We start from the raw sequence: 24,049 nt of genomic DNA on the forward strand, positions 1-24,049 counted from the left end.
TTTTAGAATTTTAGAATTTTAGAATTTTAGAATTTTAGAATTTTAGAATTTTAGAATTTTAGAATTTTAGAATTTTAGAATTTTAGAATTTTAGAATTTTAGAATTTTAGAATTTTAGAATTTTAGAATTTTAGAATTTTAGAATTTTAGAATTTTAGAATTTTAGAATTTTAGAATTTTAGAATTTTAGAATTTTAGAATTTTAGAATTTTAGAATTTTAGAATTTTAGAATTTTAGAATTTTAGAATTTTAGAATTTTAGAATTTTAGAATTTTAGAATTTTAGAATTTTAGAATTTTAGAATTTTAGAATTTTAGAATTTTAGAATTTTAGAATTTTAGAATTTTAGAATTTTAGAATTTTAGAATTTTAGAATTTTAGAATTTTAGAATTTTAGAATTTTAGAATTTTAGAATTTTAGAATTTTAGAATTTTAGAATTTTAGAATTTTAGAATTTTAGAATTTTAGAATTTTAGAATTTTAGAATTTTAGAATTTTAGAATTTTAGAATTTTAGAATTTTAGAATTTTAGAATTTTAGAATTTTAGAATTTTAGAATTTTAGAATTTTAGAATTTTAGAATTTTAGAATTTTAGAATTTTAGAATTTTAGAATTTTAGAATTTTAGAATTTTAGAATTTTAGAATTTTAAAATTTTAAAATTTTAAAATTTTAGAATTTTAGAATTTTAGAATTTTAGAATTTTAGAATTTTAGAATTTTAGAATTTTAGAATTTTAGAATTTTAGAATTTTAAAATTTTAAAATTTTAAAATTTTAGAATTTTAGAATTTTAGAATATTAGAATATTAGAATATTAGAATTTTAGAATCTTAGAATTTTAGAATTTTAGAATCTTAGAATTTTAGAAATTTAGAATCTTAGAATTTTGAAATTTTAGAATTTTAAAATTTTAAAATTTTAAAATTTTAGAATTTTGGAATTTTAGAATTTTAGAATTTTAGAATTTTAGAATTTTAGAATTTTAGAATTTTAGAATTTTAGAATTTTAGAATTTTAGAATTTTAGAATTTTAGAATTTTAGAATTTTAGAATTTTAGAATTTTAGAATTTTAGAATTTTAGAATTTTAGAATTTTAGAATTTTAGAATTTTAGAATTTTAGAATTTTAGAATTTTAGAATTTTAAAATTTTAAAATTTTAAAATTTTAGAATTTTAGAATTTTAGAATTTTAGAATTTTAGAATTTTAGAATTTTAGAATTTTAGAATTTTAGAATTTTAGAATTTTAGAATTTTAGAATTTTAGAATTTTAGAATTTTAGAATTTTAGAATTTTAGAATTTTAGAATTTTAGAATTTTAGAATTTTGGAATTTTAGAATTGCAGAATTGTAGAATTTTAGAATATTAGAATTTTGGAATTTCGGAATTTTGGAATTTTAGAATTTTGGAGATTTGGAATTTTGGAATTTTGGAATTCTGGAATTTTGGAATTTTTGAATGTTGGAATTTTGGAATTTTCGAATTTTGGAATATTGGAATCTTGGAATTTTCGAATTTTGGAATATTGGAATTTTTGGATTTTTGAATTCTTGAATTTTGGAATTGTGGAATTTTAGAATTCTGGAATTTTAGAATTTTAGAATATGAGATTTTTGGAATTTCGCCATTTTACAATTTCAGAATTCTAGAATTTTAGAATCATAGTTTTAAAATTTTAGAAGCTTGAAATTTTAGTGTTTTAGAATTTCAGAAGCCCAGAATTTTAGAAGTTTAGAATTTCAGGATTTTAGAATTTTGAAATTTTAGGAGTTTTGGAATTTGTAGAAGGACTTGCGACGTATAAACGCCCACGCGATCGTGCACGTTTACATACAAGCCCTCGAATCCTTCGCGATGATACACAAAGGTGAACATGCAATCGCCATCCTCCACGCACAAGATTTCGCAACCACGAAAACGCACGGATAATGCAGCGAACGCTATTGTACTTATAATCCGATCAAGGCAGCCTCTAGTGCGAACAAATAAACACTTATTCTCACGCGATCGTGAAATCCCTTCGCCCACACATCTGGGGCTCTATTCTCAATCACGTCGCCTCTAGCGACTGGAAGGAAATTTCCTTCTAGTTACTACCCAAGTAACTAATAAGTATAATAATGTAGCCTAGTATAAGTATAATAACGTAGCCTAATATCAGCTACATGAAGGGCAGTCGTAAAAAGTTGCTATATTCTGATAGAATGCCATAAAAGGCGAAATATGGTGTTATTACTGTGCAGAGATTGACAGCCTATTTTCGCGGTATAAATGCAATTATATAGCACCAGTGCACAAATGTCATGCTATTAGAAAGCTTGAATTGGCTGTCATTTTTCGCAATGTGGTCTTGCAACAATTTTTGTTATTTTCCTTTCGGTATGATGAACAAAAAGGAGAAATATAAAAATACTGTTTGGAACCTTCTAATGCATAGTAACAGCACCTCTAATCCAAAGAAATATACAGGCAACAAGCTCAAACGGTATTAGAAATGAAACACCAAGAACTATAGAGCTGAACTGTCAAACGCCTTCGATCGTAATGAGGTGAGGTGCAAAAATTGCTGTCCCTTTCTAACTCTTCAAGCACGTGTTTTTGTTTAATGTATAACTCAGGGGGGCGTCATTCCTGTCATCCCCTAAGTAGATATACAGACCTCGACAGTAGTAAACTTACGATTACCCTAGCCGCTTCTTGGCCCATGTAGCCCGTGCTATTACATTGGGTTGTGTTGATTTTAACAAAGGCAGATGCTGGCTAGGAAAAATAGCCGCCTAGTAGGGGCCCAGTATAACTATCACAAAATAAAATATTTTTAGATTATGTTAAAATGTGATCATAAAACTACTTTGACTTTAAATTTATATCCAGAGCATCGAAGTCTATAAAAAGACATTTATTTTTAAAAGATTTTCCGAAGTTTTTGTCGTGTCTGTAGTAATACCAAAAAGAGTTGATTTTGAAGATTTTTTTCAATTGGGTGAATTAATCAGAACTCTGACAATTTTCGTCTGCTTAGCTTGATTTTTTTTGTCTGAAAGAAGACACTTACAGCTACCAATAAAGCTATTGTTGATCGAAATCCGCTTTTGAAATGGCAGCATTTTAAATTTAGCGAAATGTCAAATTTGCGTATAAAAGTGGCAACTTTTTTGTTTACGCATGGTTTTTTCGAATTTGAAAGTATTCAATATGCCTTTCCAGATATCCAAATATTTATCAGGTGTTTGTAGCGCCCATTAAGAATAGATTTAATACAGTTTGTAAATCCGAAAAATTTAGAAAAAAAATTTAACGCTAGTAAAAAAAACAAATTAATGGAGAAATCTAAAAAACAGGAGCACAGCGGTAAAAACTATGGTAATTTTTGAGCTCAGCGCGCCCGATTTACCCTAAAAACTACTATCCCAACCCTGCACCAAAATGGCTGTTGACCAGTGTTATCTGAACCGTACACCGAAACTAAGCATCAGATTCACGGCTTGCGCAATCATCCAAGAACACACGCGAATATACGCATGGGCACACGGTTATCGAATTTATACACGCGAAGTAATGCGTGTATAAATTCATGCTAGTACACGCAACAAACACGTTAACATTCAAACGCTTGAACCCTTCGCGATCGTCCACGCACACATGCGGGCGATCTCACAAACATGATAACATACTGGTGATTAAGTGAACGTTTTAGCACATAAATTTATAAACACGCTCTCAATTGTGAACCTACGAACGCCCATATTCGCGCGATTATGAATAGGTCACGACCGGATGTTCCTTCCCTCGGTCCTAGCTGCTTAGGGCCATGCCAGTTAAACCATTCCTTAAACATAGAAAAGCACATAGCACATAGATGATACACATAGACCAACATGGAATCGCGCCCAAAAACCCAGCTCTACAACTCTAGTAAGACAACTCTCGAACAAAATCGGATTCATAGTAATTCTTTTCCCGGATGTAAATAATGTAGACTTCTAATATCAACTAACCATTATCATATACTGGTGGATCATCAACTAACCACTGGTTGCGGTGAGAATAATCAATTTTAAATTGTTCATGGGTGGAAGAATGAAGGCTGTCCTTTCCCATAACCTGTACCCTTCCGACCGAGCTACTTACATTTACCATAAGATTCACGTTGTGTTTTGAGTGTTTTCCTTACATGTTGTCTAGACACTAATGGGTTTAATCCTCGACTTTGTCGTTAGTTGGTGCGTAGACTTTAATCAACTCCATTCTACAATTACTCGCCGCCATGTACACGTGATCTACTATATAAAATTATCGTTTGGCTGCGCCGCATCATCTGAGTTCCTGAAGTGCAATTACCACCACTTTTACAAGCAGGCGCTTGCATTTCTAGTTGTGTCTCTAGTTTCTAGTTCTAGTTTCAAATTTTGAATTATTCTTGAAGGTCGCAACGACAACAACCTCAGAAAGTAAGCTGAAATGGTAATTGATTATGTAATGTGGTTCTTCTACCTTGTTTAATTTTCAACCAATGAACATAATCTTAGATGGCCACAGAGCTCTTCGCTTACCTGGGCTGAATTATCGTGTAGGTTTCCACATTTAAATATCTCGGGCCATGGTATGTCTCTGAAGGCACCTGGGATTGCTACATTAGGTATCTGAAACAGAAGTGCCGATAAATGATCAACTAGCTCCGTCCATTATCCGGGATATGGCAGGAGATCACCCAGAGGACCTAATTAGGTTGTATCAAGCAATGATAAGGTATGATAATTTCGATTTCGTTTCGCTGCGAATATAAATTTTGTCAAACTAGAGAGAATGGTTGGGGCTTTTTTGTAGGAGACAAACCACTGCGACCAGTATTTAGATCTATTGTGGTGGTTGGGTCTTGCATTTGGTTTATATGGTCTGGTCAGTACTGTTTCTATCATAAGATTGCCTAAAACAAACCTTTTAGAATCCATGCAAGGGTGAATTCTACAAGACTTATACATTTTTTAAATAAATGAATATTTGGAAACCTAATTTCCTGTTGCTCTAATTACAGAATGTCATTTAATTACGAATATCTCGAGCAGGAGCATCCAGAGGAACGCTTAAATCCAACTTTTAAAACCCAAAAATCACGAACAGTTGTCAAACCAACAGAAAAAAATTTCCCAATCAACAAAGAAAAAATAGCAAAAATGAACAACTCCTTTAAAATTCTAAACCCATCACAGAAGGAATCCCAATTTTTAAGCGCTTCCGTATTAACCCAACCTACACGAATACCGATAATTTATAAACCTGGATCAGCAACATCTACCCATGGAGTTGTTCCTAAGCCAACATTAAAAACGGTGTCCAAAAACCCAGGACCAATAGGGGTATCAACCCTTTCTCATTGCTTGGTCTCTACGCCCGTGGGAGGACCGATAATGAACAAACCAGTGTCAGTTACCAGTTCTTCTTAAGGAACTATGTCCACATCAATACCGGAATTGAAGATGGGTAAGAAACCAATCGAAATCAACGAAGAAACCATGACTATACTGTTCGAGAAACTAGAAATCATCGGTAAGTACTCGATTATAATTTCATTGGGGTTACACCACTGTATAACACGACAAAATAGGAAATTAAGAGATGAATCGAGAACCTGTCGAATGGGATTTAAATAATAGTTATGAAGCACAAAAATAATTTTTTCGGGTTTTTTTGTCACAAGATGACGGCCGTGCAGCCTTTTGCCGTAGATGCCGGAAACTTATATCTCCCGTAATTTTTAACCTAGAGTTCAAAATTAAAGTTTTTCCAATTTCTTATAATAGCGAGCGACGTACGTAGGACTTTTTCGACATTTTATTTTGACATTAAAAATGTCTTACTCCACTATCTGGGGCTAGGTGTCATTCTAAAATCTAAACTATCTCCCATGTAACGAAACTATGTAAGGTTTGCACGCTTATAACTCCGATATTACTAGATGGATTTTAATCATTCATACACCAACCGATTCAGAAACACCTAACTTAAATATTGGTGATAATTTAATATCTCCCCAATAAAAGTAGACTTTTGGAAATTGGTAAAATTAAAAAGTTCACAAAAAACGGGACAAATACCATTCGTGAGGCAGATTTCTCAGACACAGCCGTCAAAAGAGGGCAGCTTAGTTGCTCAATGAAACACGAAAAGTCATAAATAGAAGCAACGCATGTCCGTTTAAATCAGTTGTTGCTCTTATCCCACACGAGCAACGTCGTCTCCGGGCGATGCAATAAGCGCTATCGATTTTCGGTAACGTTGGCATTTGCACACACTCGCACCTAAGTGACTAAACCATATACGGTTAGTTTATAAATAGAGGTGACGCGTACCCGTTTGAATCAGTTTTTGTTCTTATGTCGAACGGGTAAGATCATGGCTGCAGCGTCTGGGCACTACAATAAGCGGTAGACGCTATGCATTTTCGGCAGCGGTGGCCGTGTGCGGATTTGTCGGGTACCAGCATGGTGTCACAGAATGATTTGCAAAGTGGGTGGGCGGGGTGGTTTGGATTTAATTCAATAGGGCGCTTGCAGAGCGTATATGTATTGGTGAGCCGTTGGGCAGGCAAAAATGACAGTTGCATACAATGTATATGGAGCGGATAGATTTATTTTTTTTAAAATAATTAATTCACAATATTTAGAGAAAATATGAGAAAATGTAATGTATTATAGAAATCACAATTAAACATTCATTGCGTAACATAATGTTTTCTATCGTTTGAACCAGATACGCGTACAAAATAAATAAAGCATTGTCAAAGTTATGCTTCATACCCATGGAAACAACAATCATTCCAAAAGATTTTTGCCCAAAAATATTTCTTATTTCAAATTTGTGAAATATCTTGTGCATACAAAAAGCTTCTAGACTTGAAAGTTTTTAAGGCATATACAACTTAAGGGGGGTAAGGGTTTCAGTAAAGAGAAAACACTTTCTGCGATTTTTTTGAGATTTGAGTGAAGCGAGTTAAAAACTTTTGTACATTATAAAAGATGGGTGGGTAATGTCTGCGACATAACCGGAGAGATGTAGAATACATAAGGAACACGTTCTTCAAATATGTTGATATTCATTGGAATTTTCGGACAAAAGGTGATTTGGGCGAGGAATATTTCAAATTATTCTTTACAAAAATGATGGTGGTCCTGACAAGGACCGTTTTTGTTGGCGTTGTTGGCCTTGGTGGGGAGATGCGCTGGCTTCGATTTTCGTTGGATGCTTCTGACTTCTTACTATTTCCGGGCTTAGCTGTTGTCCAGGAGGTGATTCTGACATGATTGGTGTAGGTGTAGGTCGTCAACCGGTTATAATTTTTAAAGCGTTGTTTACATTTGAAATTAAACCACTGGATCAATTAAACAAAGTATTGGTCTGTGATATGAAAAGTACGAAATATATCTTCGGGTTTCTGCATTGACGTTTTTGACAAATACAAGATCAATGCATGTGCCTGCAAGTGTAGTTGCTTGTGATGGATCAGAGATCAAACGAAGCTTGAAACATTCATTCATAAAATAAACAAATTTCAAATTCTCTTGTTTTGAAACATCTATGTTGAAGTCGCCTGAAACGACCATTGGAACATTCTGATTTCTAGACTAAATATTCTACATTAAAAGATGGGTGGGTAATGTCTGCGACATAACTGGAGTGTCGTAACTACACTTGTGACGTTAATCCAAATCTAATGATATGCAACGAAATTACGTTTGCATGTGAAATTTTCAAATGATTCGTTATAATTATGGTTAAAAATTCTAATTGGGAATTCTTTTCCATCACCAACTATTTTTCTTTTTTTCGAATCTACAGCATTCTTTGAAAATATTGTTGAAATGTTATTGATGAAAAACTGAAAATGCGTTTGGCAACACTGCTCACTAAATGGATGGTGGGAAGACGCACATTCGTTTTGATTATGCTAGTATTAGTAGCAGGAAAGAATGAAAAGGAACATAGCCCGAAAACGAGCAAGCGAGAGAGCGATAGTAATTCGTATTCGCTCTACTAAACTAAAAAAAGATGGGTGGGTAATGTCTGTGACATAACCGGAGCATCGTGACTTCACTTCGAGACGTTAATTTAAATCTAATGATTTATGCAGTTAATCAAAGGAGGCTGCCAAAAAGTTCGAATAAAAGCACGCGACTAGTGTACTTTGCACGTTCTATATTTTATCAACACTAGAGAGAATCGAAAAAATAATTCAAAGTGTAATAGCAACATGCAATTGTGGCAACACTGGCCATGGGATGGTGGGGGAACACGCACATTCGTTTAATTTATGATGTATTAGCAGCAGAAAGGAATGGAAAAGCAGTGCGCGAAAACGAGCGAGGATAATTTAAATTCTCTTTCTATCCACATATCGTATTTCTAACCTACTTGCTGAAAATTGTTAAACACCTCAAATGGATATTTCAGTTTAACTCTTATTAGAACACAATTAATTGGTCCTGAAAAGAACCGTTTATTGTTTTATTGCGGGAGCATAATTCAGACGCACTCCCCGCGACACGGTGAGCCAGTTTAATATATTTGGCCTGAAAGTTATGCGTTTGGTGCAGTATTTTGCATTCTCGAACAAACCAGGCGCACTATTTTGCTTTCTCGAACCAGTAGGCATCGTTGGCTTCTCGGGGCATCATTACGACTGAGGTTTGTAAGCGTAGCTCGACTTTGCAGTCCTGTACAATCTCACGAACCAGACGCTGGAACGATAGCCTACAGATTAGTTGCCCTTTAGTTGGGGCGAAATTCTTGCAGGGCGACAGTTCCGATGAGTCACCAGTAGCTGGGGCACTGTTTCCGTCCATCGCCATTGCCAACTGCTTTCCTTCGGTGGACTGGCTGCTTGCTAGTGCTTGAACGAATACGAATGATGAGAAAAACCGACTGACCAATATTCATATATAAACACACGAGAAAGCACTACTATCGCTCTCTCGCTCGTTTTCGTTCCATTCCTGCGCCTTTCCTTTCCGTTCGGCTACCAATACTAGCATAACCAAAACGAATATTCTGTCTTTCCATCGCCTTCAATGTAGTGGCCAGTGCTAGCAAACTTGCATGTTCAGTTTTTCAATAACAACATTCAAACAATATTTTCAAAGAATGTTACAGATTTGAAAAGAAGGAAGGAAAATATTTTCACAAATTTAAATTCTTTTGTGTTATTTGTTAGCGCTGATAAAGGCTATTTAGTTTGCTACTAGCAAGGAGCTGCACAAACAAATCGATTTATGCAGTTAATCAACGGAGGCTGCCAAAAAGTTCGAATAAAAGCATGCGACTAGTGTACTTTGCACGTTCTATATTTTATCAATACTAGAGAGGATCGATAAAATAATTCAAAGTGTAATAGCAACATGCAATTGTGGCAACACTGGCCATGAGATGGTGGGGGAACATGCACATTCGTTTAAGTTATGATGGTATTAGCAGCAGAAAGGAATGGAAAAGCAGTGCACGAAAACGAGCGAGAGAGGATAATTTAAATTCTCTTTCTTTCGTTCCACACATCGTATTTCTTATATAGACGCTGGAACGATAGCCTACAGATTAGTTGCCCTTTAGTTGGGGCGAAATTCTTGCAGGGCGACAGTTCCGATGAGTCACCAGTAGCTGGGGCACTTTTTCGGACCGTCGTCATTGCCAACTGCTTTACTTCGGTGGACTGGCTGCTTGCTAGTACTTGAACGAATACGAATGAGAAAAACCGACCGACAGATATTTATATAATCGCGCTAATATGCACTACTATCGCTTTCTCGCTCGTTCTCGTGCCGTGCGTGAGCCTTTCCTTTCCGTCCGGCTTCTAATGGCCTAACCAAAGGAGTATGCCGTCTTTCCCCCACTAACTGCTCTCGCCAAGCAACCAAATACGAATAATCATAAAACAAACATGTAGTGGACCTATATATAAACTTTTCATTATTTTATTGTTCGGTTGGTCCACCATTTTGACGGCTCTGTGCGGGATGGGCTGAAAATTTTCACTTTTCCGAGTCGTTTTCGAAAGATTTTTCAAAACACAATTTTTTGTTATTAGTGCATGTTATACATACTTAAAATTTTAATACAGCATAGAGGAACATATTTTCAACAAATTGGCCTAAAAATCAAATCATTCTGTTAAGTATGATAAAAGTTATTAACGTTCAAAATCTGACGCGGTGCCGCAGCCGATATTTTGAAACGGGACCCCTATATTGAAAGCTTAAATGTATTCTACATTAATATTTCACTTCTTTAACATGCTGTAATTTTTCTATGCAAAAATATCAAGAAGCGAGTCGGAGGCGAAGCTTTTTGTAGAGCGTCTCTGAAAAAACACGACTTGCAATGTTACTGCCATTCAAAGACTACTGATCCGATTTATTTCAAACTGCATACACATTCTATGTAAAAAATACCTGACCCCTACGTTGAGTTTTCCAGATACTTTTTCAAAAGTTTTGATCGATTCGCTTCAGCTAGATTTCTAGAAAAATCGCAAAAAGGTATTCTTTTCATGCTGAAACCCTTTAACCGTCCTCCCACCCCCTGATGCAAGTTTTAAACATGTTGAATTTGGCTTTCTTATCATAAATAGTAGGGTGAAATTTTGTGCTATTTCAATACATATTTGTAAAATGTAATTTGTAAAAAATATAAGTTTTATTTTTATAGGTGAACAAATATGATATCTGAAGTGAGTGTCAGTAGATTCCACAGGAGCACACCAAATGTTTCTTACGTTTACATGCTTGGGTTTGGAAAATTTGATTTGATACCAAGTCGGTCTACTTTAGTGCATTTAATATTGTACATTTCCGTATGATTGAACCGAGCTGTTCTGGACAATTATTCGCCTGCGGAAATCGAAGCCATACTTCCTCATCACGATCGTCCTTTTTGTAACCATTAACTACACACGTTCTAAACGCGGGTTTATATGGTCGGTGTTAAGTCAGACCGGACTAAGTGACAAAATATTGATTTCGAGAAAAACGGGTTTAAAATTTGAATCGTAGCATCCTCTACGTTATAATTGAAAATTATTTTTTGCAATAATTTTTGTTTATGATTACATATTTCAAATCTGGCAAAAGTCGAATGTAGCTGAAGAAATTCTTTATCCGGTGTTATCGTTATCTCATTTTTTGATGTTATGCGACTTAGTCCGGTCTGACTTAACACCGACCATATGTAAAATATCTTCAAATAATCCTTTGTGTTTATTAGCATATAATACCAGATTATTATTATGAAACTGGGTGGACTTATTGTTGAGAAGAATATCATTATGCTCGAACTATTAACTTGCTGCATGGAACGTCAACATGCAATGTGTGCCCAACAGATGCTTTGACTGTGTGTGTAGCAAGAGCCCTATACGGTGTGTGCTGCTTAAGAGTGATGCGTTTGAAAAAAATATAATTATTTTTATGCATGCGTGTGCGTTGTAACTTGTTAATCCATGTTTACGGCGCTTTGTAGCTGCGTAGGGTAAAGAGCCAATTGGTTTTCATGTTTCATATTTCGGTTATATGTTTTTTATCAGTAAGGCATCTGACAACGTGCTTCTGTAGTTATTGCACTGTTCAGCAGCGTAGTATTTTATATAGGAGAGTACACTCAGGTTTTTTACGCGGATTTTGAAATTTACGCGGTTTTCATTAACGCGTTTTTTTTTAAATTTACGCGGTTTTCATTTACACAGCCTGTATCCCCTGCGTGAAAAATCTGAGTGTAATTGCATCGGAAACAATCACATTCCCAGCAGAACTTTTTGTTTTCTCATTTCAAACACTTTTGTTTCGTACTGCACACAACGGAAAATTTTAAAACAGAACTTACCGTCCCAGCAGCAGTTGAAGCGGGTGTTCTTTTTCGATTCAAATTCAAGCCATGTCTTAAGCGTTACTGGACTTAAAATTGTTTTCCCAGTTTAACCAGTCAGAATATCTGTCCTACCCTATGTATTTAAAACACAGTTCTAATTGCGTTTTAAGGTATACAACAAATACGGTTGGGTATACTAATTTAAATTTTAAAATAAATCTGTTTTAAATTATGAAACAAACCGCTGTACTGAAGATATAATTATGTCAGTCCTATTACCACATAAAACACCTATATAACATAAAACGCTGCAGAATTGGTTTAATAATACAATGTTTACACTACAGAGTTATAAGACGTTTTAATAATTAGCAACAAGAAAAATGTCACCAAGATAGCATAAAAACCCGTTTTAACTGGTAGTGCGAATTAGGGTTCGTCGCGGTGCGGATGTGGGCGGTAAATGGATTGTCCGCACCGCAACCGCAAAAAAATAATAAAACCGCACCGCTTACCGCAACCGCACTTTATTTACCGCACCGCACCGCGCGGTAATGCGGTAAATGCGGTAATATTTTTATATTTTTAAAAATAGTGTTGAAAAATTGTACATTTGTGTAACCATATATAATAACATGTTATTCTTATTCACACGAAATTTAACTTTAATACTACGTTCATACTACGAGTTAAAACGTGTTTTAATGCTATCATGATGACATTTTTCTTGTTGCTAATTATTATAACGTGTTTTAAACCTGTAGTGTGAACGTAGTATAAGAGACTCCTCAGAATGTAATGTTTATGAAAAAAATCAACTGTTGCATTTTCTATTAATAAAATTCCGTACATTTTAAGGCAAACATTATGCATTCAAAAACGTTCTACTGCAGTAATAGGAAAACTTTAATTTTAGCAACCCTTCAGTTAATTGAAAAATGTGAAATAAAAATGTAATAAGAAATGAAGTTGCATATTTTTTTCTTTAAATTTTCAGATTTTCAATGCTTTTGACATATGAAAATGAAATGGATGATTTTCGCATTTACGTAGTAAACCACCTTTCATTCTTAAAGGAATTTCACAAAAAAAAATTAAAGTCGAAATACCAATACTTCTATATAGTAGCGCATATATTCCAATACAGTGAAATGAAAAGATATTGTCTTTCATCAATAAAATTGCTCTATACATTACATCTAATCAGGAGTCCGGTCTCAACCGGTACAGAATTAATGAATATTAAAAAAGCTGCAAAAAATGTATGATTTGTAGCATACAGCAGAAATGATTTTTAAAAAAATCTAACTTCCGCATTCTTCAAGAAACAGATGTATTATCATTCAAAAACTAAGATTGCTCCCTTCAAAAATGTATGAAGTGTAATTTTCTAAAGGCTAGTTCTAAAGTTCTAACATTTAACATATTTTCCTCTAATATTTTCCCAAAGAGCCAATGGCAAAAACTTCAATTGAAGTGAACGGGAGTCAAACTATGTGGTATTTGGCAAAAAAGCTTCAAAAAAGCTACAAAATAGTCTTAACTGAAAAATATTAGGACTTAATTTGGTAGAAAATTATAGTAAATTTGAATGGAAGTACGCGAAAAAAGTTATGTAGCATACTTTTTGAAAAAGAGTCCAATAAAATTGACTGCAGAAAAATTCACATTGAATGTACACAGCATTCAAAGAAGATAGAAAAACAATGTTGATGAACGAATAATACAATAATCATCCTAATTTGGACCCCGCCTTATTTTGGACCCTTTCATACATTTGTATCCTTTACTGCCAATTATTCCAAATTCGTTTGGTTTGATGAAGATAATTATATTCTTTGTGTTGTGCTTAAGTCCCAGCATAATTAGTTCATCTATAATTCCTTTAAATTAGTCGAAATTCACAGTTAAAAAATTGATATCGAAAACGATTCATAATTCCACGATTTCCAACAGAAATCGAGAGAAGTGATGCACTTTTAAATTGGATTTAAGAGTAAAAATTTATTGTTTTTAAATGATCTAATAATTTTGTCTCTATTTGGATCTTGCATATTATGTATTTGAAATGGTTAGTTTGTGATGTTTTACTTAGAAGTATAAAATAACTAGTCCAAAATATGTCGTAAAAATAATAGCGTCAACATATTTCGGACACAGCTAGATTTTCTTTCATTATAGCAGTCTGTTTATCAATTTAGAATAATCAAAATTATCACTTTATCAATTATTTTTTTGCGGTGCGGTTGCGGTAAAACCGCGCGGTAAAAACACTTTTCCGCACCGCATCTGCGGGAAAAAGTGTCTCACCGCACCGCAGATTTCGCGGTGCGGGTGCGGTAAATACCGCGCGGTTGCGGTAATTACCGCAACCGCGACGAACCCTAGTGCGAATGTTGCATAACAATGTAATTTATCAAATAATTTCATTTTTCCACCAATAATCGATCAAGAAATACTTACACTTAAGATTGTTTACTTAAGTTCATTAGTACATTATTGAAAATTTAAATGGAAAATGAAATTTCATATTTTATGGAGAATCTGTATATTTCCGTTGGCGGGCGTGGGTTTCCTCATCACAGCTCTCAATATGGAACTTTTCTTTTGAATATATTTTCTGGACAGACCAGCTTATTTTTACTAGATGGATCAGCCAAATAATGCCAATCACCTAGTGGGATACTTGATTAATTAATAGATTACCGTTAAAAGACTTTCAATAAATTATGTTTTAATGGGGAGGGTATATAGCAAATTGTAACATATGAAAACAGGCGAGTGAACAAGAACGTGTGTCGATATGTGTGATAGATAAAAAAGCTATATTTTTAATGTCACCGTGGTCGTGTCCTGTACACAACCCTTTAATTTTAAAAAACGCAGAAAATGTCATTAAAATTGACACAAATTTGATGATTAAAAAAATAATTTATCAATACAAAATTATAATCCCACGTACGTCGCTGAAGAAATCAATTATGAATATACTGTAAATATTTCAAAAATAATTTATTCGAGTTACGTTTCCGGCCAGCTCAAAAATGTGGTTTCGAGAAAAACGCGGTTATTACGGGCAATGAAAGAGCTGATCATTTAACTAAGATTGGTGCACTAGATGGCGAAATATATAAAAGACCCATCGTTTTATATTCGCTTTATACTTCTCGTCAGAGGACGCTTGCTAGTTGGCAAATATCTTGGGACAATGCAGACCTGCAACGATGGCTGCACTCAATTATCGCTAAAGTATCAACTAGAGTATGGTTCCAAGTGTTTAATGTAAGCTGGGACTTCATTCGTGTGTTGTTCAAGTTCATGTCTAATCTAATTAGATGCGCATCAAAATTATTGTATTGGGCTCGCGACATTGTGAAGGTTTTTGGTCGTACACTAAATATCGTGAAGCCAGATCCCGAATAAGGGGGGGGGGGGGGGGGGCGTGTGGAGTAGTGGGCAAAAAATTGGCTTATCCGCTTAATTGTTAGTATTGAAACTCTAGAATAGTCTGCCGTATTCTCGGTGGCCACGCTGAACTTCTTTTGTTTAAAACAGCCACGAATTCCTCGAGCGAATTTTCTGTACCACACGCAGATTTCAATCAATCGGCTACAATTTTCGAAAAACTGATAGCGATAAAAAATACAGTGTAAATGATACACTCTAAACTGCTTCTACTCAAATTTACAAGAGAAATGAGGTTAATTTCTACAGCGTTTTTCCGTGATGCAATTTAATGTGGGATACCCTTTAATAGCGGTTTTCTCGAAACCGCTTTTTTCAAATTGGCGAACACGATAACTAATCAACGAATAAAGAATAAACAGTCGATGAACCACAGAAAACTGAATAATTTTTTTTCTCTATTATTTTGAAGGAAAATGAAGTGTAAAATTATTACAGTAAAATGTAAGATTTTCGGTTTTCAAGAAACCAACTCGAACTTCTATTTTTTTTGTGGTTCATCGACTAACTATAAGTCTAAGCTTTACAAAACTTATTGAATTTCCCGTATTAGACAAGTTTATCAAGAGTTATCGTATTCGTCGCGGCCCTCATCGACGTGGAAATGGTTGGACGTCTACTCTTGGAACGCTTATATGACTGAAACTTTTTTTTTCGTGTGCAATGAATGTCTAAATTAATCTTAATATTGCACAAAAGATTCATTGTTGCCTTGCCTTCAAAATCGTAAAACAAAGTAACTTTCGGTTTGAGCACTTTACACAAGGCACCCGCCTTAATAGATTCTTTACAAGTCCGATGAAAACCAATCCATGTACATGTTCAAGACATCCTGGCTTCAAAGATAAACTTAAAATTACTAGGTCCCATACAAACCATTCACGAAAGATGGATCAGTAATCGTGAACCAGTGAACTCAATAATAGTAAGCATTTGCTACCCCCTTGTTAATAGGCGTCGATAATTTTTAGAATGCGTCGACAAAATGATATGGTTACGAATCAAATCAAAGTTGTAAACAATCTTATTATGAAATAAACATGTTGTCCAAATCAACGTGTGAAATATTGTTCAACTACGTTTACTACTAAATGCCTATTTCTGGATGTATTGTTATTATCGTAATAACTGGTTGTCATGGATACAACGCAAGGATCGGCGTTGTGTCTTTTTTCGCAAAGCTTCACTTTACTTGAGTATTGAGCTGTCACTCTGACGGTGAACCGAGTTCATCGAGGGGGTCGCATTTAGATGGTACATGGGAAACCTTTGACCACTCTATCTTGAGTTTATTTTTGCTGGCTTAGCGCGTTCCTCCATACATGGAACTATCTATCATTTGAAAAGAACAATCTACCAAAATTAAACTATTTTTATTTTTTCATGATCTCATCCTAGGCTAATCATAAACCAACGATATTTTTCTAAAGTTTCAGTTTTAAATTAACCGTTATGTGCCCATAAAAACACCTTTAACAGCCCGACAAGGGTACCTGGGTACCCACAAATTGAAATGCTCATAACTATGGCTTTCTTTAACCGATTTGGACACTTTTGGATGTTTTGGATTCTGGTACTCGTCGGCTTTTTGATTCTGTGAAATCAAGCCTGATGAATGGATCTGGTTCTTGGTAATCCGGATTTCTCGGAGTAATGTTCCAGTACCAAGATATGTTATGAAAATTTTATTGATGTCCTAGAAATATGAGTATCAAAACCCTTTAAATTATCTCTGAAGTCTGTTATTTAATGTTACGGGACTATATGACAATTTAACCTAAGAATCCCACTCGCGGCCCCACCGGAACTTGCTCCGGAATGTCCAAGTTTTTTTTCCAAAACCACGAGATACAGCCTGCTGATGCAATTCCAAGATACTCATATTGTCAGTATTCCACTGAAATTCACAAATACTATCCTAGCACCGGAACATGCTTCCGGAAATCCGGATTCCCGGGAACCTGATGAAGTAACCCGATTCATTTGTAATAAGTCTAGAGGTGGATGAGTTCCTGAATGCAAAACACACAAAATTATTGAAATCGGTTGGAAATTGCTTTAGTTAATGACATTTCAGTTTTGTGGGTGCCCGGGTATCCTGGTCGGCCTGTTACTCTTCACTACCCCACTTAATATACCAACAATACTATTGACCCAAAAGTTTAACTTAGTGAAGCTCGAAGATGTCACAAAGTTTCAATTGCCAACTATGGATAAAACATTTCACTACAGTAATGTTTCGATTATATCACGCTTTATATATATATATATATATATATATATATATATATATATATATATATATATATATATATATATATATATATATATATATATATATATATATATATATATATATATATATATATATATATATATATATATATATATATATATATATATACTGATACCCGCTTTCTTGAACCATTTAGCCCCCAGCTTTACCGCTTATCCTACTCCGATTGAGAGTTACCCGACAACGGAATTTCTTTCGTTACCGGTGTTTATTTCGTGAGCCAATTAGCTCCCCTTTTCGTCACGATTCTGTCGAGTAGTCCACGGCGCCAATTCTACCCTATCGTGAATTCCCCGGCTATAGATTGCTCCCGATACCGTTGTACGTTTCTGTGAGCCATTAAGCTCCCCGCTTCGTCTACTCGGTCTAATCCCCGGCGGTGGATCTAGCCTACTCACGAGCTATGCGGTAGAGTGTCGAGGTCGGTCCGGTGATTCCGGTGAAACCTGACGTCCGGTTCGCTGGCGCACCGACGACCGAGCCCGGTGCTACATCGCGTACTACTCAACTGTTCCACGGCAGTGGACCCAGTCTACACCGTCGGTGAGCTTCCCGGCGGCGGAATTTCTCCCGAAACCCTATTTGTGGTTCCACTGCGGCGTTCTAACCAATGTCGTTACTTTGTTGATCCCTTCGCCACTTGTATATATATATATATATATATATATATATATATATATATATATATATATATATATATATATATATATATATATATATATATATATATATATTATATATATATATATATATATATATATATATATATATATATATATATATATATATATATATATATATATATATATATATATATATATATATATATATATATATATATATATATATATATATATATATATATATATATATATATATATATATATATATATATATATATATATATATATTATATATATATATATTATATATATATAATATATATATATATATATATATATATATATATATATATATATATATATATATATATATATATATATATATATATATATATATATATATATATATATATATATATATATATATATATATATATATATATATATATATATATATATATATATATAAATATAAAACTACATGTGATATAATCGAAACATTACTGTAATTGAAAGCTGAAAAGGTCCGGGGTACCGCGTCGGGCACATAACAGTTAAATTCAAATATTAGAAGAATGTCAATAAATATATAAAAAAAAATAAAAGATCGCAATGAAATAAGAGAAGCTAAGAAAAAAGTGAAGATTAAAAAGATGATAATTAATATAGTGTTCGTTTTAGACACATTGTATGTTCATCTTCAGATTTTTTGTAAAATGTTATGTAAAAAAGAAATTCCGACGTAAAAAGCTTTCGCAAATGCCGTGTTAAACAAACGTACTGACAAAAAAAACTAACTAATCAAATTCGTTAGCTGGACAAATACTATGGCCCAACCTGCGTATCACGACTGTGATAGAAGAAAAAATGTAATCGTTATTTAATAACAGGGTTGCCACCCCTCCGGGTTTGACCCGGAGACTGCGGTTATCGGGAGCGATCTCCGGGCCTCCGGGTTTTACGTCAATTTCTTCGGGTTTGATGGGAAGAACTTTTTTTAATTTAACTAATTCTTTGCAAAATATTTAAAACGCCTAAGTTTACTATTACTCTGGTTCAGATTTATTTTATCCGACTAATCTATCGTTTCAAGGTGACGAGGATGAGTTCACCAAACCTTGTTAATTTCGTTCGTAAACCAATGAAAATGAAAAACAAATCAAATTTACTACAAATCAAGGAAAGTAATATTCGCAATATGCTACAATTGAAATTTTGCATCCCATTACGTCGCTCAAAATGGTGTAAAAAGTTTTTTGTTGCAATTTTACCAAATCACTTCACAGTTGGTGGTACTTATCGACAGCTGCACCAAGGTATGAATTTGTTCTAATTCAACGGAGTAGGTCAACATCAAACGATTTTTTTCGGTATTGTTGCTATTCCTGCAACAATTCTTAACTGTTGGCTAGGGAGGTGAGTTTTGCCATTATCTTGGGACCTCTGGTGATGAATACCCAACACCACATAGTGCTACCCATGTGATACCGCCGCTCTGCCTCCTTAGCTCTTTATTTCCTGTTAGTTGTGGAGGAGAGCAATGCTCGTTCGATTTATCCATCACAGCGAGAGTAGCTGGTGCTTTTGTATTCTGGGCATTTAGCCGGGGACGTGAAATACTACACCTAATTATACCGACAAAACCATTCTAAAAAGTAAAAAATATACAGCTTTCGTTTAACGCCATGGAAGAGTGGTGTGCAATAAGTTGGCAAAAACATAACACTCTACAGTGATTGTTAAATAATTTTGGTAATGAAAAAGTACATATTTGACACTGTTTAGATCGCTAGGTAATAAAAAGCGATTAAAGTGCTCTAAAATGTCGAGCAATCGCTTTGATTCCAATTTCTGTCTAGTTTCACTCACAATCCACCATCCCTTAGGTCAGTGAAAATCTCCGGGTCAAAGCCACTCCAGAGGTGGCAACCCTATTTAATGACCTAATTATTTCCCCTTTTCTTCAACAGAAAAAAAAGTGGATGTAAGCAATCAATTAAAGGTTGCACAAAAAAGAATCCTTAATGATCTAGTCATGAAGATAGACCGGCTAACGGAGGAAATTAACGCGCAAAACAATCGTGGAAGACGTTGTGCTGTACTACCGCTCAAAGGACAACACGATTTGGATAACATTGAGGAAAACTTCAACGATCATGAACCCCAACTGCGTGTATTGTTTACAGATTTTAAAAGCTATTCTATCAAAACATTTTTTAAGCATTTTGTTGAGCAGTTACTCTACAATACTGACCACTACAACTGGACGGGCGTAAAGGCACATAACGCACCTGAAGGAAAAATAATCAAAAAGGCATCTGAGTTAAAAATTTTCAACCTTCTGTTGGGTAAGTTGATTGTTTTGCATTCATTTAAAACTAATTATTTCAAATAATATTTTAGTCACTCACTAATTACATTAATTGAATTTATCTGCATTTTTGAGGGGCGCAAGTAACTGGGGCAGATTGATGCACGGGATATGGTAATACAGTCAACAGATCTTTAATAAACCTGGCAAACGAATCTAGCTATGAGAACTCTCACTAATTTTCCAGTAAACAGAGGTTTGCTGCCAAGTAACAGCGCACAGTTGTTCCAAATTATAAAAAGGCTTTTCGCATACGTATTCATGCATAGTTGTTCTTAGAAAAGTTTCCTCAATACGCAAAAATCCTTTGACTTTGATAACAACACGATTTCAACAAACTTTAGCTCCCTCGAAAGGTTTCTTGGGATATATAAATCGATTGTCTATATTGTCAATTTTGACAGCAAACTTCAAAAAACTACAAAAAATGTCTAGGTACAGCACGTTAGTTGGGGGTTCGTTAGTTAGGTGTTCACTAGTTGGGGCATGCCCCAACTAAAGACACTCTTATGTCAAAACTGAAAGTCTGTATTGACATTTAAAAGCTATCGATTTCAAGGGGCTAAATAGACGGCGCTGATGGTTGGGTGGTAAGCGTGACCGCCACCCACCCCAGTTGGTCTGGGTTCAATCCCAGTCGAGGTCGTTGAGATTTTTCAGAGGTGAGAAAAATCTGAGGTCACGCCTTCCTTCGGAAGGGAAGTAAAGCCGTTGGTCCCCGGTCCATGAGTTGATGGGTCGATATCCAATCCAGATAGTGGGAGTGTCACCTCTCTGGCGTCGGTGTTTGGCCTCGTAGCGGAAATAGGCCGACGGAAAATAAACAGAATTGGAAGAAGAAGGAAGAAGAAGGGGCTAAATAATTGATTTCTGTGGAGATCTAGAAAAAACATACTTTGAAATCCAATGGAATTTTATTTTTTGAATTTATATTCCGGAATTTTTTTTTTTTAATGTGTTAGATATTGCGCTAACTTCTTGGAGGTTATCTCTGATGTAATGACTTTTTAGCAAGTGCTTGCGCTTCATCGATTTTTTTTCAGCGGCGTATCCATTTCTTGTTTTTTTGTGAAAGAATTTATCAAAAAAGGAATTAATAGCAAAAAGAACTCCAATAACATTCTTTGTCACAAAATTCATCATTTAATTGGAAGAAAAAGCCAACTTTCGTGAACCTTAAAATATTTGTTTGTTTTTTCTAGAAAGAAAACAAAAAATCAGCGTTTCCCTCGGGTAATTTTTTCCAGCTGTCAGTTGCCCCAATTAACGGATACGATTCGCTAGTTGGGGCACAGTCGTGACAAATACAGCGGTGGTGAAGAAAGCACAACCACCCCCTCCTCCACGAAGCAATAAGTAAAGAGTGGCTTTAGCAAGTTTTAGTGGGTAGGCACGAAAATGAGTCTTAGGTTCTACACAGTGCCAATACATTACAGGCCAGACTTTTGAAGCTTTTTAAACCTTATTATGACAACTATATATAAGAAAAAAAAATCAATATTCGAGTTCTAAAATTTTGTAAAAGGGAAAGGGTCAAATCGAAAACTTGAACCATCACAACTAGTAATCGGCGCTCTGAGACTTAGTTTAGTCGTCTTGATCAGCTGGTGGGAGAAGAAACCTAATGTTCGCAAAATGTGTAGGAAGGATTCTTTATGCCCAAATGGTCTAAACACCACAAATTGTTTACGAAAATTTTTCGAAACCGCCACGGTATTATTATGGTACAAAATCGGTAAAGTCCCAAAAAGTCGATCTACCCAAAAAAAAATTCGAGGTAATTTGAAACCTCGACGATTCATGCATTTTAAAGATGTTTGGCATCAAAAATACAAATTCGATTTCCAAAATTTCTTGGGATTCCCTCCTTTGATAAACATTGTGCATTCCGGCTTATATGGGAATTTCATGTGACCGGACGGTTAAGTCTATATTTCCGGAACCAGATAAGCGATCCGTACGAAATTTTATAGACATCTGTAGGTATTCCGGAAATCGGTTTAGCCATTTCTGTGAAACCGCTTTTATTTTGAATTTGAATACTTCCGCCGGGTCTTCCGGAACTGATGATGGTGGCCAATGTGGCCAAAGAGACCTTGAGTGGCTGTTAGTAACCTAATACTACAAATCGAAACAGTTGTGGTCACATAGTGGAAATTTTTTCACCTTTTTACATTCATCGCAGAATTCGTTAAAATCGGGATTTCTGTGTGATCGTACTCATCACCCTGTAACTCCGAAACCGGAAGTCGGATTAGAAATCCAATAGCAGCCGATGGGAACGTTGTACCTTTCATTTGAGACTAAGATTGTCAAAATCGGTTCAGCCATCTCTGAGAAAAGTGAGTGACATTTTTGGTCACATACACACACAGACGCACATACACACATACGCACGCACATACATACACACAGGCATTTGCCGTACTCGACGAACTGAATCGAATGGTATATGTCACTCGGCCCTCCGTCGAAAAGTCGGTTTTCAGAGCAATTGCAATACCATTCCATTGACAATAACCCGATTCTTTAAGCTAAGTCAATTGGTATATATGAAAAAAAGTCTTGAAAGTTTGAGCGAATTCTATACATCTCTTTTATAAGAAATGTACATATAAACTACATAAATAATAACATGGGGAACATGCCAATCAAGCCAATATATTCTAAGAAGCTGTCCTGACAAATTACAAGATTTTCCATGCCGAATTGTATGATTAATCAGCGTACAGATCTTCTCCATCGCAACTACTACCGACTTTCCTCTGTTATCGATTTGTTCAGAAAGAACTGTTTTACGATTGCTGAATTTTCAGTTCTTTGAAAAATGTAATGTTCCCGAAAATTGCATGTAGTACAGCAAACGAATCCCTTCACGTTGTTAGTTGTTATTTCTAAAGTTACAAACAACACTCAAGTGAACACAATTTTGACTTCTTTTTTCTTGTATATAGTTGTCATGTCATGTATAATAAAAATGTACTATATACATTTGACAATTTATAATGAACATAACCATCCATGAAATCCTAGTATTCATGATTGAGAAAGGCACAATTGCACCGCTAGGTGGATTAAAACCAGTTTTTTGTCTTGAAATTAAACCATTTTAGGTAACTCTACATATGCCATCAAATTAATACTTTCTGCTTGGGGTAGGAGACTAAACGAATTGTGTAACGCAGTGGGCTAAGAAATTCATATCTGCATACACAACGTATACGTATAATCATAGGTCTACTCACAGGACATTGTCTTACTGATATCAGTTGATTCTAGAACTACCAGCCCTAGACCTCGGAAATGTCATTTCTTCAAAGGAAGCGATATTTCGAAAGGCATTTTATTAGCATTATAGAAAGCGATGTATGGTATACTTGTCCAAAAAAATCCTCAGCTACATAATAATGAAGTACCTGGTGTGAACAAACAACAAACT

The 24,049-nt window shown here is 34.8% G+C and overlaps 1 long non-coding RNA gene across 7 annotated transcripts in view; it reads left to right on the forward strand.

Annotated features, from left to right (window-relative positions):
• Positions 1-24,049, forward strand: part of LOC131694901 (uncharacterized) — a 66,878-nt gene that overhangs the window by 37,138 nt on the left and 5,691 nt on the right. For 2 of the 7 annotated variants that reach the window (XR_009306557.1, XR_009306560.1), the window contains exon 2: positions 5,041-5,552. The exons of 4 other annotated variants lie outside the window; for them this stretch is intronic. This is a non-coding gene — a long non-coding RNA (uncharacterized LOC131694901). Of the gene's footprint in view, positions 1-5,040; positions 5,553-20,209; positions 20,588-24,049 lie in introns of all 7 variants that reach the window. One more of the 7 variants, XR_009306556.1, reaches the window with a different exon arrangement.

Source organism: Topomyia yanbarensis, unplaced genomic scaffold (assembly GCF_030247195.1).
Source record: "Topomyia yanbarensis strain Yona2022 unplaced genomic scaffold, ASM3024719v1 HiC_scaffold_192, whole genome shotgun sequence".
NCBI classification, from domain to species: Eukaryota; Metazoa; Arthropoda; class Insecta; order Diptera; family Culicidae; genus Topomyia; species Topomyia yanbarensis.